This window comes from Peromyscus leucopus, chromosome 9 (genome assembly GCF_004664715.2).
Source record: "Peromyscus leucopus breed LL Stock chromosome 9, UCI_PerLeu_2.1, whole genome shotgun sequence".
Taxonomy (NCBI): domain Eukaryota; kingdom Metazoa; phylum Chordata; class Mammalia; order Rodentia; family Cricetidae; genus Peromyscus; species Peromyscus leucopus.
This window is the reverse complement of record NC_051070.1, coordinates 15,353,541-15,366,522: the sequence shown is the minus strand read 5'-3', so window position 1 is coordinate 15,366,522 and position 12,982 is coordinate 15,353,541.

Genomic DNA, 12,982 nt, shown 5'->3' with positions numbered 1-12,982 from the left:
ATTTACTTAAAACTTTATTTTAACAATTACGGTTGAATGAAAATTAGTACCTTAAGCGTTTTGGTTGCAACAGCTATTAGCTCATAGTTTATTATATTATTTCTCAGTACAATTGTCACACACACACACACACACACACACACACACACACACGTCTATCAATATATGAATGTCATGACTACAATCAAAATCCTTTAGAAATTCATTCTAGGATATAAAATATAGTTAAATGAAAACAGTGAGAAATATAACCAACCAAGGGAAAAGTTCAATAATTTTAAGCAGAAGTTGATTTGGGTCTCTATTAAGTGAAAAGAATATCATCATGTGAGTGTTGCTGGGAGACTCCAGCATTATACCAAGGGCAAATTTTAGTGTGCTTTGTCAAACTGGAACCAGCTTTATTCTCACTTACTTTCCCATATTTCTTCACCATTCACCTTTTCAAACCCTAAAGCCAGAGATACTCATATTTTGCCTTGCTTACTTCTGTAATAGCATGATTTTTTTTAAAAAAAATTTCCTTTAAGTTTTTAATAAAATATACCCTTTTGTGCAGTTTCTCTAACCTTTACTTTACTTAAAAAGTATAATCAAGTTAAGAAAAAATCAAACATATTACTAACAATTCACAAAAAACAAGAACTTGCAAAATTAACTCCATCTTCATAGTTCTACATCTCCTGTTGTGGAATGAAGAAAATAAATCCTGCAATGACACATTTGTGTTTTGTGATTATCAGAAGAGATGACTAAGTGAAAAAAAAAAAAGCAACTGGGATGTACAAAGTTTATTACATTGTGCCAACTCAAAATTATTCCCTTTAGGAAATAACTTGTTTCACAGCTAAATAGAATTTTTTTTTCTCATTAGTGCAACAAAACATTTAATTTGTTATGTCTATGGTAAAGGAGTTATTATACAGGATAATATTAATTCCACTGATAGATGAGACGTCCTTTGAAGTTATGGACACTATTTTACTCCTAATCTCGTCATACCTTCCTGAGAACCTGGCTTCCAGCAGGTGGAAAGCAAATATCAAGTGATTTTTAGATTATACCCTGCTTGCACTATCCAGGCGAGCTTTAAAACATGGAATGTTTTATATTTTTCTTCCTATTTTGTAATATTGCATTAAAAGTCAGCAGCATTGAACTTAATTGAAGTTCATGCCCCCTGGAAAGCAATAGTGATTAAAGAGTTGCCCTTCCATCCCTGCGCTTGCCAGTGATTTTGGATGAGGCTCAAAGATTCTCTCCAGTGACACAGCCAGACTCCTATCCTCCAAATGGCATTCTTTATATCGCAAATGATTAGTCCAACATTTTGCCCGCTGACCAGATATACAAAATGATCACCTTGACTGAATTGTAATTAAGATATTCTCATTCTCCAGACCCCTGCTTTTTGATCCTCAGCTTGACCCAGCGCAGAACCTCTTCTAAATGCCTGCTTCTGAGAGTCTGCTCAGAACAAGATGCTTTCTGCTTCACTTTCTGAAGAAGACATTCCTTTCTCATGCTTTCCTCAGCCTAGTTGCATGCTTGTTATTCACAAAATAAAAGCTTTTCTGCCTTTTCAGGATTTCAGAATTTAGAGTCACATTATTGTCTAAATTATTTTCTTCTTATTGTAACAGTCCTTATTTAAAGTGTCCCTCCCTTAAGTCCAAAGGCCTTTTGACAAAGTTATACAGTTATTTCCAGCTTTTCTGGATATTGACTCCACTTCTCACCGTTTCCCCTGTCTCTCTTCCACTGTTATCATTTCTAATTCTTTATGCTCTTGTGTATTGTAATCACATTTTTCAATACATGCTTATTAAGGATAGCATCTACTGATATATATCCAGGATTTCTTTTAGGTATATATGTTGACTATGCAGTCCTTTGTTTTATATTTCATACCATTTTTTTTTTTGTATTTCTAAGATTATTTCTGATGACTACCTTGCATGATTATATAGTAAATAAAATAAAAATTCCTAATGTGTGCCATTTTTTTATTTGACTTCAGAGGTTCTTGGAGTTCATAAGTAGTCTCAACTAGTTTTAATGTTTAATTATTGTATGCTTCATTGCTTATTGTTTTGATTTTCCAAATTTTAGTTATTTTTCTACAATGAGTCACTATAACTGACGTTCTCAGTGGTTTCTACCAAAAAGCTAAGGAACAAACTAGGTTATATTCATTTATATATTACTTCTGCAACTTGATTCATTCTGTATCATGTACATTGAAATCTAATGCAAAATATGTAATAAGTTCAAGCATGTACTTTTTACTAATATAATGATTTACTAAGTATTTATTAATTTAGGGTACTGAAGAGGAAAAAAAAGAAGATGTTTGGGTATCTTCTTTGGTGATGTTAAGATTTAATGTTGGTTAAAGATTGAATAAGATAAATATTGGATATATATTCAATGTTAAAACTCTGCACCTCAAAGCAACGTGTGCTATTCCTGATAGAATACTAAAAATCCAGTAAATTGGTAAAATATGTGTAAGATTATACTCAAATGCATATAGGCAAATGAGTAAATAGATGGACTGTATTACTTGCTTTTGAATTACTCTGATCAGAATATAAGAAAATACATCAAAACTAAGGATTATTTAGACAGAAGAAATCCCATTGGAATTTCTTCCAATAAAAGGCAGTTTCTTCCAAAAGCATAGCAGTTTGCTTTCACTTCCACTCTTCTGCTCTCTGCAGTGATTTTCTCTTGGAAAAGTTCCTTTAGTTTTGAATCCCCTGGCTTGTGGATTTAGTGACACATTTCTTTATGGCAGCTCATTGGTCATTTTTTTTTCTCATAGTATTTTATTCTGAATTTCTAGGGATTTTTCCCCCTACAGAAAAGTGATCCTCACTGTTGTCTGAAGTGTGAATAGTCTTTATTTCCTTCTATTTTTTCTTCTTAAGCACATGTTCTCTTATTCTCTGCCTTCAGTCTGATTCTTAGCCACAGGTATTCTTAGCAGTTGGCATACAGTGAGGCGGTACAATTGACTCAGACAGATTCAGAGTCTGATTTTAGCCTGAACTCTCTCTGTATGACAAAGATTGAGACTCTATAATCTTTGTCAGCTCACAGAATAATGAGGATAGAGATAATTATACCATAAAAGCAGTAGAATGGAGGACCATTCGTGAATGACAAGAAGGATGAGATTGGAGTAGGTGACTTGTAAGTTCTTACATAGAAATTTGATGTATGTTACAGCAGAAGAAGAGCTAGCACATTCAGAAGATTATTTGAAGACTATCACCTGATGTTATAAATAAAATAGAGTGATAAGAATGACTGGAAGCAATAGGTGGCTATTTGTGCTCATCACTTAACATTACTCCAGTTGACAAATAATTATAGGTCCACATCTCAGTGTCAGGCAATTACACAGAGAATCAGTGAATGAGGCTTCAATAGGATAAAAGTCATGGACCCTAGAAAGAAAAGCAATAACACTTGCCTGAAAAAGAATTGCTGCATGCTCACATATAAAATGAATGATCAGAGAAACAGAAAATTAAAAAAAAGTGTTTTAATCTGAGAAGACACAAGACTTAAAATGTCAGCAACAACCGAATAAAATCTAGAAATATGCCATGACAGGAAAATGAGGGAGCTAGCGATTTTATGGTGTGACTGTGAGGTAAGTGCTTTTTAAACACAGGCTTCAGTTGTGCATAGTACGAACCCACCCCAAGGTTCAAAGTTGTTAAATGAATAGTAACTTTATAATACATGAATAATAAATTTATAATAAATTTCCATCCACTCATCTCATAGCCTCTTATTTATGAGTCAGATTACTTAAATTTTATCATCTGTAATCTCTTTAATAAGAACCATTTCCTACTATATATATATATATATATATATATATGTGTGTGTGTGTGTGTGTGTGTGTGTGTGTGTGTGTGTGTGTGTGTGTTTGTATGACTGTGTGTATGTGTATGTGCACAGGCACATGCTTGAGAATGTTCAGGGGAAAGGTGTACATGTGGAGGAAACAGGACAGTTGGGATATTGTTCTTCATTTGACATCAACCAAATTTCTTTGATACCTTATTATCCATTGGCTTGAAAGTCATCGATCAGTCCAGCCTGACTAGCTAAGCAGTCCCAGGGATCAGACTATTGTAGTCCCCAAGTGCTGGGATCATATTCCAACTCCCTTCTTTTGTTCACAAGAATTGTGAGGACCAAAGTTACACAGCACTTTGTTTACTGTAGTATCCGTTTCAGCCTGATTTCTTAGTTCTTATTCCTATGTTAATGTGTTTAAATTTCTGCTTTCATAATTTGTCAAGGATATGCTTTGAAAATGTTTATAAACAACTGTATATAGATACATGTATTTATGTCTATATGTGTTTTATGAAGTATACATATGAACTATGTATTGTATATACATACATGTATATAAAATTATGCATCTATTATTTTTATTTATGATTTTTCTGATCGATTCTTTAGGTAGAAATTACTTTCCTTCAAAAACATTCTTGTCACAAAGTAATTATAAAGTAACATGCCTTTGTTCCCTCTTATAACCAAAGCCTATCACAGAGCAGCAGAGTTCTGTACAATTTATTCAGTTCTGTGCCTGAGACTGACAATTTGAGATTGATTAAGACAGCAAAGAGAAATAAAATACTCTTATCTGCGTTGTCCAAAAGACTGTCTTCTAGTGACATGTAATTATTTGATTTAGATAAGTTAAAAATAATACCCCAAATATAGCTCCTGAGTCATTCAAAAACACTTCAAATATTTCATAGTTCATGATGTCAATGAGTATTAAATTCTAAAAATAATTTTATTTCACCAGTGCACTAATAGAGAATTCTAGTGAACAATGCTCCATTGGGATGTCTTATTTGGGGACTGAATTCAGATGCTGCCATTACTTGCTTTGAGTTGAAGAGCAATTGTAATTGATCTGAGCTGATCAAGAGATCCTGCTAAACCCAGAATAAGTTACAAAGAGCTCTCTGCATGGGAAAAAATTTTATTTGAAATAGAAAATAATGTATACAACTTTTTACATCCAAGTATTGTCTACATCAGTGGAAATAATTTGAAGGTTATATTAATTACTTGTCCCATTACTGTGACAGAACACCTGGCAAGAACCATGGGAAAGGCAGTATGGGAGGGTATGCTCAGGCTTCTTGTTTGAGAATAACATCTATTGTGTTTGTCAGTAAAGGCATGGAAGCGAAGTCTGGAGGCAGCTGATCACAGAGAGGATAACAGAGACATAGGATGAATACCCATGCTTACCTCGCTTTCTCATTTCTATCCAGTTCAGTTGACCAGCCTGTGCAATGATACTTGGAGAGGAACCACAGATATATATATCAGTTGCATTCTTACCTTAGTTAAGTTAATCTAGATCATTGCTCCTGTGAATACCCATAGGCTAACCTGTTCTAAGTAATCCCTCATAGTTATGACCAGAGATTTGACTTCTTGGGGATTCTAGATCATTTTAATATGACATTATTAGCTATATCAATGAGCTAAACATTCTTTTGGAATAATCTTCAACAATATATCAATATTTATTTAGCATCAATTTTGTCCATGGAAAGTCTTCAAATTTCCTCAGAATTGAAATTAGGGATAGGGTTAAAATCCATTATATTCTTGCTAAAATCTGTTACATTGATGTGGAGTTTGAAATTTGTCATACTCAATATTATGACTTTTATTTGTAATTATATCTTGTTTTAAAATAAATTATTTTATCTTTTGTTCATTTGAAATCATATGAAGAAGATTCTGACAAAGGAATAGCACTATCTTTATTTTACAACAAACAAAATATTAATAAAATAATTCATGGCATTCCCTTGGAAGGCTCTATTAATACAAAAATCTAAAATATTTTTTTAGCATAATACTGTCACTCTGAAAACAGGACTTGTTTTTGTTATAGTTTTTATTATTCCATATCATGACCATAGAGAAACAAAGAATCTGTCTTTAAGAACCATTGTGTCAATTTACGTGGGTGATATGAAGATATCCGAGAAAATATTCTGTGTGTATGGCAAAAGCACTGAGCTTTGTGTTAATATTGTTGATTTTTTAAATAAAGTAATCCTCTCTAAAGTCGACAGAAATAACAAGAGCAAAAAATGTAATTATCTTTATCTCTGTAAGAGGATAAATTTCAGAACTCAGTAACTTTCTCATACCTTTAAGTTTTAAGGACTTATCTGACTTTGATTCTGTTTCTAGATCTTTTATGAGGATTTGTTAAATAAGGTATAGAGACTATTAGAGGCAGGAAAAAGATGAAAGGGAATGCGATTTATCAGGACATTGCATAAGAAAATCCTCCACTTTGCCATGTGTTCAGCAATGGACTCTATTTTCTAACAGGTCCATATTTTATAATTAATAAGGGAATGCAGGTTAAAAATGATAAGAAATAGAAATTATAGCTCCATTTCCAATAGACCATAGGTTTATGGTTGTAGACAGAATCATTAGCACATATTTAAATACATTAATGACAAATTAACAGTTTTTAGACTGTGGTTTCTTGGAAAAATATGTTAGAAAGGAGACAAACACAGCCTAAAATAGTATTTTCTAATACAAATTTTACATTAGCTTCAATCATAATGATAGCTCAGAAAAATCCACTGTTATTTGCTAGGAAATGGGTTATGGAAAAAAGTGTTGGGTATCAATTTTACACTCCAGCTCAGTATTAGAGATGATAATAATAGACTTCCTGCATGGAACTAGGACAGAGGTGGGTTGAGAATGCGTGGGTTGGATAACAGGACAACAAACTAAAGCTTTAATAAGATGTATTAGTTTTAGACTGAAGTGTTTTCTTGGCTTAAGGAAGTTGTTCACACTGGGAAGTAATCCCAACATTTGAGTTTCAACATTCAAGTTCCTTTTATATATTGGGTAATTGCAATTTTTTCTATATGCCTTAGATTTTCATACTTTAGACAGTACTGTATGTTTGGGTATGATTATAAGGGAACTTTTTTCTAATGCCCCAAAGAAAATTTTTTCAGTCAAATAGAAAATTTAGAGTCTGTGATAATGAAATCAACACTATTAGATAAATACACTGTTCCCATTTCACACTCATAATTATGACTCAAAGAGCAAAAGCCTTCAAGTCTAGACCTTTGAAGACATAGTCATATTAGAAAACCTGTGAATTTATTTACTAGCAACTAAAGAGAATAACATATTGATATTTGAAGAATTTGTCTTTTCCAAACCCATGCCTTCTTTTTTTTCCTTCCAGTAGGGAACCTATATGAGTTCAAAATCTCACTATTGTAAAAATTCCTCCTCAGCAGTACAGACTTGAGAGAGACAGACTCCTTTGCTATGCATATATCCATCAGAGAAGAGATGTGTCTCTTTGAGCATGAAGTGGGATGTTGGACCAATAATGTAAAACTTTTACTTTTATGCTTGAATTAAAATATTGCTCTGGGCTTTTACCCCACTCAACAAAGCACAGACTTTTATTTGGTATCATTTTTATTGCTGCTTTGCAAGTTCTATTTTATTCTCGAATAAGGAAGTCATGCTGTGAAGTGAAAGCACCGCTCACTTTAAAGTACCTAAAGCCTTTGGAAATGGCTTTAAACTCTGTTCTGCATCAGCTGACATAGTAGAATTTATATAATTGTCAAAGTCACAGATTTCACCTCAAACTCCAAGTAAACCAAGACAGTTCCAGAAATAATGCAACATGATTCCTTCCAAGTATAGTATGCATTGTTATATAATACTTCCATTTTGATAAGACCTTCATGGTGAGAGAACACTCATTTAATTTATGTTTTTGGAGAAGCACCAGGATATCTGTTAGTGAAGGAGCCTGTGTCCTTAGGTTCTGGATTTAATATGAATCAAATTTTATCTATGGCTTTAGGGATTCAGAAGATCTTACAGCAGGCAAGAATGCTTTAAGAATGCTTTGCTATTACAGAAGCATTTGAGAACAGAATTAGTATCTGTTCCATCTAATAGTTTTAACAGTTGGTACATAAAGCCTAGTTTCTCTCTTTATTTTTACCTTTTCCTGTATCACAACAATGAAATTTAGAAGTATTTTACATAGAGAACATATAGAAGACCTTCAGAAAAAGCATCCATTTTATTCAAATATACTTGCAAACATATTCTCTTACATCTGGTAATATGCTTGATACATCACCTAACATTTTGAATATACAATGCAACATACATGTTGATGTGCCTTCCTGAATAGTGTCTTGGACTGAGGGCACTAAGTATCTATGGGGACTGCATTGGATTGTGTATGCTTTTGCTTGATCACGTGGAAGGACACAGAAACACACACACACACACACACACACACACACACACACAAACACACACAAATACTCATATACACAGTCCTCTGCAGTTTGAGGACAAGCAGAGATAACCGAAAGCATTGCTCACTAGTTTAGTCTCTTCCTTTTTGGTTAACATCTAAAAATTATTTTTTACGTTAAAGTAGTTTTATGAGAAAATTTCAACATGTCAGCAATGAGTTCTTATGGACATAACATTACTTTCTGATACACCAAAATGGCCCACAGCTTTTACTATGAAACGGTATTGTAAATACTATAAAATGCTTCCTGATGCTCTCAAAAAGATCATGTTTTGTTTTCATTTTTTTATAATCTTATGGGATATATTTATATATTTATGTATCATACATGATCCTTCAGTCCCTGAAGATGCCTTACTTGATCATTGTGGATGAACATTTTAATATGTTCTTGAATTGTCGGTATTTTGGTGGACATTTTTTGTTGCACATATTCACCGTACATGTTTCTATGTTTCAGAAGGACATTTTCAAACAAATGTGTGTTATATTCAGAGTATGTGTTGAAAATGTATTTGTGTGTCTCTGATTATTAGGCTGTAATTTTCTCTTTTGTGGTATTCTAATTGGCTTTGATGTGAACATAAGACAGACTCAGTGCTGCATCTATCCTTCAGCATTTTAGAAATTTGAGAAAACTGTTAAATTTTGCAATTTTTCCTCTTTACTTTTTCTTATTTTTTATTTATCTTCTTCATTATGATTATTTTTCTGTTTTTGAAGGAAACATATTATCCTACTCAGGATCTGGAGATGTTTAACACATCACTCTTCTAAAGAATATTTATTTTTACTAACATATTTACATCTTTTAGCCTTATGTTACACACTACAAACATTTAATAGACATCAGAGCATTGTACACCCATATTTTTAATATACCAAAGTGTGTTAAATTAATTTTAGAATAATAAAAGTTGAAGTTGTCAGTCAAATGCCCATGTATGTCAACATTTACTAAAATTATAATGGTATAAATCATAATAATAGTTTATATTTGCAACAGATGCTCAAAATTAATTTGCATTTTTCATCATCTTAAGTGGATATTAAGCTATATAAGACTTTTTAGAGATATAAAATTATGATATTATTATATGGAACTATTTTATTTTAATATAATTTTAGTTTCTGATACTGATGAAAGTTCTACATTGGTACCATGAAGAGTGAGGTAAAATGATATTTGTAAAGCAATATTTGCTTTTTGTGCAGGCAAAAATGGGGTAAGTAAACTCAGATAAAAATGATAATAAGGCCGGGTGGTGGTGGCGCACGCCTTTAATCCCAGCACTCGGGAGGCAGAGCCAGGCGGATCTCTGTGAGTTCGAGGCCAGCTTGGGCTACCAAGTGAGTCCCAGGAAAGGCGCAAAGCTACACAGAGAAACCCTGTCTCGAAAAACCAAAAAAAAAAAAAAAAAAAAAAAAATGATAATAAATAAACTTTTGTAAATATGTCCCATATTTAGGACATAGAATCTCCATGGGACAAAGGATCCCTAGAATGGAAGTGTGTAGGTAGTTTGTAAAATGTGCATAACATTTAGTGAGTGAGGCCATTTTCTGTGTGTGCAGTTGTGTGTTAGTGTCTACACAGGTATATTAGCATTATTTTTTACTAAAGCATGGATGCTTATGCATTCTTTCTTCCATTTTTCTTTTATTCATTCCCATATCCTTTCTGATTTTCTGAAGTTTAAATTTATTTTTTTTGCACTAGACCATTTCCAAGCTCAAGTTTTGTCCACTACCTCAAAATTTCTACAGAGGTTTGGTTGTAAACTTTATTATCTTTGCAATGGTCCTCCCTGTCTGATAGCATCTTTCTCATGGAACTCTCACTCAGCATCTTTTCAGGCTAGCACAAGTTCTCCTTCTTGTTGTTTGATGCCTCTCAATTTCATTCTCTGCTGTTACATGAACCTATACTAGGAACAAATTCAATATTTATAATAGTACCTTTTATATCTATGACATGAAATAATATTCTATAATATTAGATAATGAATTACCTCTAAGTTGATCCACTGTCCTCTAAAATATCACTTTTATCTTAACCACACTTAAACAATTCTCTGAATTTTGTCTGTTTCTCCCTCGAAATGCTTTGTATTCTTTTTTAAATTTTTTAAAATATAAAATTTTAATATAAGATTAACATATTAATTTAATATAACATTAATTATTTGATAATTTCATATGTATATACAATATATTTTGATAATAACAACCTCAACTTTTCCTAGCTCTGCCCTTTTTTTCTTTTTTTAATAGTTTCTGAATATCTTTTCTAATTTTCTTTTTCGTTATTCTTTGTGTCTTTCACATTATGCATCTCGATCCCATTTATTTCCCCACCCCTTTGTACCCATCCTCTATGCCTTTCTAATCTCTTCTCCCAAAATAATTAAATAACTTTTAAAAGGAAAAAAAAGAAAAAAATCAGTCTCATTCTGGAAGCTGTAGAGTAACACAGTGAGTCATGCACTAAACGCTTTTATCCATATATCTTTACTTGCAGGTGTTCATTGCAAAGAGTCATTGGTCTGGTTCAAGGACTCTGGTTTCTGCTACACTATCAATACTGGGCCCTCAGTGGGACTCCTGTTGTCCTATGCTCTGGATATCCAGCAAAATCTACACAATGTGTCCTGTCCCTTCATGTGCTCGAACAGATCATAGCAGGAGTAGATGTTAAGGTGTGGCAACTCATAACCCTCATTCTGGGCCTGGGTAGTTGTTAGGTTGGTCAGCCCACCAGATCCTCCCCATCCTCACCACCAGGATGAACTCTCCACCCTTGTCCTTGCTAGTTCGCCCCTTATAGGATGGTTGAGGTGAGGTCAGTTCTGCTGTTCACTCTCTTAGGTTTGACTGTCCCACACCTACACCATCAGGGCCAGCTCTGTGTTTCCCAGGCTAGGTGCAGGGGCCACTCTCCCAAGTGCTGCAGCTGGTGAGGGGCAAGGACAGCTCTCTCACTCTTATGACCTCAAAGCCAGATCTCCTGCCTGCCATCGGCAGCAAAGGGCAGGAGAGGGAGGAGAGCATGTCTCCCTGCCCGCACCACCGTACCACCATATGGTAGATGATAGGCAGATCCAGATCTCCCATGCTCACCTTCCTGGGGCTAGTGATCCCTCACCTCTGTCAATAGAGTCAGTTCTACTGTGCTACCCAAGCAAGGGGCAGGGCCCACTTTCCCAAGGGCTGCAGCTGGCGAAGGGAGCGTCAGTTCCCTTGTCCCTGTCATGGGTGGTAGTGACAAAGAAGGGCAGCTTTCCCTCACCCTGACCACCCTAGACATGGAGGGTGTGGCCAGCTACCCCACACTCTCACACACTCAGGGGCACATCACCCAGGGCTAGGCCAACAGGGTCAGTCCTACTGTGCTGCCCAGAGGAGGAGGAGGAGGAGAAGGGCCCGCTTTCTTGAGTGCCAATGGCTGGTTAGGCTTCTGTTGCAGGCAGTGTAGAGTGAGAAGTAATGGGAGGGGGAGGGGCATCTCTCCCTGGCCCATGCCTCCACATGAGAGAAGTGTAGTAGTAATGAAGAAGACAGCTCTCCCATACTCACAACTTCGGGGTTGGCTCACCTACACCTCCTACACCTCCGCTAACAGGGTCTGCTCTACCATGCTGCTCCCATGAGATGCAGGGCCTACTGTCCCAATTACTGCAGCTGGTGAGGGGCAGGGGCAGCTCTTCTGCTTTTATGGCCAGCTCTCCTAACCGCTTCAGGCATAGAGGGGAAGGGGAGGGGGCATCTCTTTCCCACCTTGCTGCCTTAGGACCGATGTGTGGCGGGGCTAGATTTTTCAGGATCACAGTTCTCAGCCAGCTCACCCATGTCCCTGTCAAGAGGGTCGGCTCTGGTCTGCTGCCCAGATGAGGTTCAGAACTTGCTTTCTTGAGTGTTCCAGCCGGTAAAGCAGAGATTCACTTGGACATGGTAGGGGCGAGAGGGGAGGGCATCATTCCCTCGCCCCTACCACAATACCACAGACAAAGCAGGTGGTACCAGCTACGTCCCTCTCATGCCCTCGGAGCTGGCTCACCCAGTCTACAAGGTCAAATCTACTGTGGTTCCCAGAGGAGTACCCATTCTCCCAAGCGCTGCAGCTGGTGAGTGACTGAGTCAGATATCCCTCACCTGCTGGAGGTGCAAGGTATGAGGGAAGATATCTTTCCCTTGCTACATGGCAGGCATGATCTGCTCTTCCTTTCCCTCAGGGAGAGCTTGCTCTTGCCCTTGTCAACAAGATCAGTTCTATTTGTGGTGCTCAGGTGAGGTGTAGGGCCCTCTCTCCTTAATGCTTCAACCAGTTAGGAGCAGGACAATTCTCCCTAGTGTTGCAACCAGGGAGGGGTTGCGGGACCACTCTGTACAGCCCTATATCCTCTTGGCCATAGGTGGTATCAGGAGTCATTGATACCAACACAGACTGCTGCTGCATCAGCGCCATGAACCCAGACACGGGCCCCAGCATCAGCTCAGGCCCATGTATCACCAAGGCCCTGGGTAGCAATCAAGCCACCCACTTCCACCCACTCCTCACCAGTTTCATCT